General features: G+C 42.1%; 1 long non-coding RNA gene and 2 other non-coding genes across 3 annotated transcripts; 2 read left to right on the top strand and 1 right to left on the bottom strand.

Moving 5' to 3' along the window:
- The first annotated feature begins 1409 nt into the window (after positions 1-1409).
- Trnag-gcc lies at positions 1410-1480 on the top strand. Its single transcript has one exon. It is a non-coding gene; the product is annotated as a tRNA-Gly (tRNA).
- A 256-nt stretch (positions 1481-1736) lies between these two features.
- Trnaa-cgc lies at positions 1737-1808 on the bottom strand. Its single transcript has one exon. It is a non-coding gene; the product is annotated as a tRNA-Ala (tRNA).
- A 219-nt stretch (positions 1809-2027) lies between these two features.
- On the top strand, positions 2028-5132 carry LOC116090188. The gene is made up of 3 exons (XR_004118603.1): positions 2028-2233; positions 2911-3026; positions 5059-5132. It is a non-coding gene; the product is annotated as an uncharacterized LOC116090188 (long non-coding RNA).
- The last annotated feature ends 497 nt before the right edge of the window (positions 5133-5629 follow it).

Below are 5629 nucleotides of genomic sequence, written 5' to 3'. Positions count from 1 at the left end.
ACTCAAACTTCCTTAGACACCATATCATATTATTTCAGCAGTTGTTTATAATCTTTCTCTATCTGCACTCAACTATTCTTAATGTAGAACATCCTGAGTTACAGAGCCATATTTCAGGTGGGTAGCTTGGGCAGTTGGCTAAGCTCTCGGACACTGGTAGAAATAGTGGCCAGGTTCCAATCTTCCCCCTAGAAGCCTCAGCTTCATCATTTGTTAAGTTGCAGTGATTTATTTGACTAGGATGTCGGCCACCTGCAACTTACTCACCAAACCTCTGTCACTGCTAGCACACACTGCTAGTGTGTCTTGTATTTTATTCTGTTTTATTTTTCCTGGAATCTTTCCTAGCTAGTCATAGGTCCTTCAAAATTGTTGGAATTTTCCTTCCAAAAGTAAAGAGGCCAATGATGTCCAAATCCAAGTTTTCTATGAATTACAAGCACTTCTTTGCTTTGAACAATATCCCCATGACCTTATTTCTTTCTGTTATTTTGTCATTTTTTATCCTGGTTTGGATTTTGGCCGTGCCCCTTTCCATGGAAACCAGGTGAAGGTTTAGACTCATCCTACCAGCTGAAAGAGATCTTGAGACTGTCATTTCACGCACGAAGCAGGAACCATCTGCAGAACTCACTTGGCCAGAGTAAGTAATGCCTTTCAATTCTGTGGGAGTCAGTATGACAGACAGACAGTTGAGTTTTCTAATAACTTAAGTTGTGTCAAAGTTTCTAGTTCCTGATTCGGATTTCTATTTCCAAGCCCTAAAAAAAAATTCCATTTGTCTGACTATTTAAAATAATTGATAAAATAAAAATGGGTGATATATATAATCATATATATATGTATATTTGTGGCTCAGTGGTATATATATATGTGTATATACACACACACATATATATATACATATATATATGTGTATATACATATATATATATATATGTATATACATATATATATATATATATATGTATATATATGATCAAAGTATCTGAAAATAGGCTGGTGTTCATGTAATTGTTTATAGAGTAAATCCACATATACTTGTCTTCTTTGCCAAGAACAAAACCAACCAAACACAAATAAACAAACAAAACTCCCACCCCAAAATCCTCATTTAATGAAAGTTAGAATAGTAACAATTTTAAAATGTTAATATTTTGCCAATATTTAACAATCATTGAATTAAGAAATCTGTGATACATGTAGAAACTTTTTCTGTCTTAAGATTCTGTGATTAGTGAAACTATCTTAAAAAATAATGTATGTAAGTGAGATTAAAAATTTAAGGAGAACAACAAAAGAGTTATTTTTTTCTGATTTTTGAATATGTATAAACACAGTTGACAAATGAATGGCACATATGGAAGTATATCCTAGTATAGTAGAAGAGAGAATCTTATTTTGAATTTGCATTGGTGGTTCAGTGGTAGAATTCTCGCCTGCCACGCGGGAGGCCCGGGTTCGATTCCCGGCCAATGCATCCTTCTTTTCATTTCAAATCTTGTTTTTTTCTAAAATATTAACATTAATGAAGAAGCAAACTACGAATTTTCCTTCCTAGCATCTTCGTTTAACTTGTTCTCCCAGCAACCGCTAGACTCAGTTTTCCACACTTTACAGATTTTTCGTGGCCTTTTTGCTTTCGTTTTTCGGTGTTGTAGTGGTGGGCAAAACGTACAAACAAGTAGTGAAAACCTTTTTATCGGGAAAGAATGAAAAACGAACTTGTGGCTGCCTGGAGATGCCGGGGATTGAACCCGGGACCTCACACATGCGAAGCGCGCGCTCTACCACTGAGCTACATCCCCCAGCCAGAGGTGGCTGTCTTCATTTGCTTACTTAAACACTGAACTGAACGCTCGTCTAAACCAAGGACTCTGACTTTAGCAGATTCCACCATGCATTTCTTTTTTGTACTCCTTTCTCAGGCTCTGTTCCTGGTGCATCTGAACCGATCGATCCGGTTCAGGGAACCGGCAGCTAAACTCAGCGTCCAACCGAGTCGCAGCGAGGCGGTCAACGCCAGGTTCCAGTCGGAGCCGAGAGCCTTGAACCGCCAGAGGGGCGGGACCGTGCCCCGCTCAGCTCCTTGATCCTACTGAGCAGGCGCCGGAGATTCCTGGCGTCTGAACATTGGTGCTGAGCTTTTTAGGTTACAGACCCAGTCCTCTACAGGGAGGTTAAGTCCGCTGGTCCGCTGGTCTAGAAGAAAGGAACTGAGGACACCATTCAGGTGACTCAAGAGACTTGTTGCTGCATATGCCTGTCTCTGCTTTTAAAACTTTTGTAGGTTTATCTGGGCATCCTGCACTTTTGGAAACTCTCTATGTCTCATGAAAACTACGTAAAATCTATGGTTTACCTAGTGACTTTAACACTTTTGCTCTGCCGTTTGGAGAGCCAAATTCCTGGAGATTCTTTTAGATGGAGGTTACAATCAACTCTTGCAGCAGAAAATGATTTTGCTATTTGCTCCTCCTTTGCATGATTCTCCACCTGAAGCAAAATGCTGCTGCCTCCTTTTTGGTGGCTTAGTCTTGTATAAATATTAAGATAGAGTGGAGAACCTGCTCCAGACGGCTAAATTCCTTTGCTATTTACATACCTTGGGCCAATCGGGCTGACTGATATATGTATAACTAGTTGATAGATATACTTCTAACTCTTTTAATGTCCTCGACCTTCCCTGACCTAACCGCGCCTCAGCCCTCAAGCTCCAGTTGGTTGGATGCAAGTTAGATGATTCGATGGGCTATTAATGAAATGGCATGTGTATCTCTTCCAGGTGTATTTAAGACTGATCCCATTCCAGGTGAGGCTCAGTGGTAGAAACGTCAGACCCTAATGGTAACAAGGTAGGTATATGGTGTAGGCAGAGCTGCATCCAGTTGTTTCCTTTTAACTTGTTAGGCTGAGGCAAAAAAGCTGCGACAGAGAGAAGGCCTGAAGTTTCCTCGACCTTGGCTTGTGCCCAGTTCAGCCCTCCAAAAGGCAGAGCGGAAAGCAGAAAAACGTCAAGTCACTGGGTAAACCACAAACTTCATAATCGCATTCTGTCTTAAGAATAAGCAAATGACCATGTTTGCTTAAAACGATTTAAACAAATGATAACTCTGATTTTGTTAACTGGAACAAGTCACACTTGAATCTAATTCAGCTATAATAAGGAATGTTTCAAAAGAAGGAGTTGAGGAAACCAGTGGACGGTTATCAAGAAAGTTTGCTCTATACCCCAAAATATTCCTGCATTCCCTCCCAAGACAAGAAAACACATAGAACACACATTTTGTTCTTTCTTGTTTTCTCTTTTATTATTCTCTCATATATTACATCCAGACTACAGCTTCCCCCTCCCCTTCCCCCAGCCTCTCCTCTCCAACTCCCCTCTCCCCCATCCACCCCCCTATTCCTCTACTTCCCCCACCCCTCAGAAAAGAGCAGGCTTCCCAGGGACATCAACCAAACATGGCCTAACAAACTACAATAAGACCAGGCACAAGCCATCACATCAAGACAGGAACAGGCAACCCATAGGAAGAAAAGGGTGCCACAAGTAGGATTCCCACAAGAACACCAAAAGAGCACCCATTTCTTAAATTGATTCTGAATCAGAAGTTGGAGACAGAATCCTGTCTCTTCCCCAAAGATTTCACTAGGGAGACCAGGGGGAATGCATACTTTCCTGGCAACTTGCTCTGGTATTCTCCTTAAGATTCCTTTCCTCAACCTTCCGCCGATTTAGCCACTACAGAAGCCTTCCCTTTTTTCTCAGCCTAGTTTGTTTGGTTGTTTGGTTGTTTGTTGTTTTGGCTCCTAAGGCAGAAGCTTGATAATTAGTTTAGGCTGGTCTTGAACTTGGGACAATTCTCCTGTCTACCCCCTGAGTGTGTAGACAATAGAATAGGCACACACTGCAAGCCAGGCTCTCAGTAACCCTGAAGATTTCAGAGTTAAGACCAAGGAAGCCTCCTCATCTTAAACGCTCCTCCTCCAAGTCCACAGATCCCAGTCCAAAGCCCCCGGAGATTCACCTGATAGAGCAAATGAGCCCTGCCTGGCTCTAAAACCAACAGAGGCTGTGAAGTAGTGTCACTCACCTGGCTTGGCCCAGGTGGATAGCTTGAACTTACTGGACCATTTTACTACTTCTGGTGGTTGATGGAGAGATGAAAAAGGAAGGCATGTTTCAGAAAACTCCTTGGATCACATCCATTTTGTATGCAAATAAAACTGCCCCAGTAGTCTCAAAGGTTTAAAAAGGCTGATCAAATATCGCTAACTATATAGAACTTACAAAGCCAAAGCAAACTAACCAAATAACCAAACTACAAAGCAAAAACAAACCAAAATGCATTCTGAATCCTCTTTTTGCTTTATAGCTTTTTGGGGCTGGGGGTGGGGGTAGGAGGGGAAGATCTCACTAAGTTGCTCAGGATGGCCATGGACTCTGTAGCTCAGACAGACCTTGAACTTTCAATTCCCACGCCTCAGTCACCCCAAGAGCTGAATCTCAGGCCTGTGCCATTACAAGCACCCTAAACCTCATTCCAAAGGAAGTGGTAGTTGTCTCTGGTACTGTGTTCACTTCTCTTGCCTCAGTTCTTGGCATTCTAGTTCTGTCAGACACTATCCATCCCTCCCTCCCTCAGAGCTCAGTTACTGTGGTTCTCAGTCCAGGAAGTGGTTCTCCCTCCTTATTCCTGACTGTGCCTTAGAATCTAGAATCACTGTAACAGCTTTTGAAAACCAAACCAAACCAAACCCAAACTAAAACCAGTTGTTTGTTTGTGCCCAAACCTTGACCCACTGAGCTAGATTCTCTAAGGATGAATCCAGCAGCAGTCTCTTTTAAATCATGTGTGTTCACATATGCACATGCCTATATTTGATAACAAGTCCATGCAGAATGTGATGATGTGACTGCAGTTTCATTAACATATCCATCAAAGCCTATGTCATACTTTAAACCCCAGGACTTATTCATTTTATAACTGAAAACTTGCACCCAGTGTCCGAGTCTCTCCATTTTCCTCACAGCAGTATTCTAAAATTTTTCAGATGATTTCCCTGGGCAGCTAAGGCTGAAAGTAGCATGTCTTCCATGTCAAGAAATGAAGCTTAACACTAAGTGGGTGAGTCTCAATCTTGACCACATATTTGGATCACTAGGGAGGCTGTAAAACTAGACAAATACTTGGATCTCATCCACAAATGCTCTCATTTAATAGGCGTAGGGTGGGCTGAGCATAGATGCTTGAAAGGCTTCCAGGTAAGCCTGACATGAGTCGAGGTAGAGTATCATTGCATTCAAGTCCATGCTTTCTCAAGTTTTTCACTTTGTGAGTGAATACCCAAGGCTGCCACAATTCTGAAAGTGGAAGGCTCGTGGCCCAGAGCTCCCCCACACTCGGGAATTAGTGTTGCTGGAGGATGGAGCTGACTCACTCCAATCTCTCTTCCTTATTTTCCTTAATGTAAAATCAAACTGGTGGAGGCAGGTGTGTTGGTGCTAAAAATGAGCATATCTTATCCTCATCTTCTGCGCTCTCTTATGAATGCATTCCTTAAGTGGATGACCCTGCTGATTCGAAGGCTCAGGAAGGGGCTAGGCAATGGGTGCAGGGAGTGC

The sequence above is a fragment of the Mastomys coucha genome, unplaced genomic scaffold (assembly GCF_008632895.1).
Source record: "Mastomys coucha isolate ucsf_1 unplaced genomic scaffold, UCSF_Mcou_1 pScaffold15, whole genome shotgun sequence".
NCBI classification, from domain to species: Eukaryota; Metazoa; Chordata; class Mammalia; order Rodentia; family Muridae; genus Mastomys; species Mastomys coucha.
This window is presented reverse-complemented; position numbering and strand designations above follow the sequence as displayed.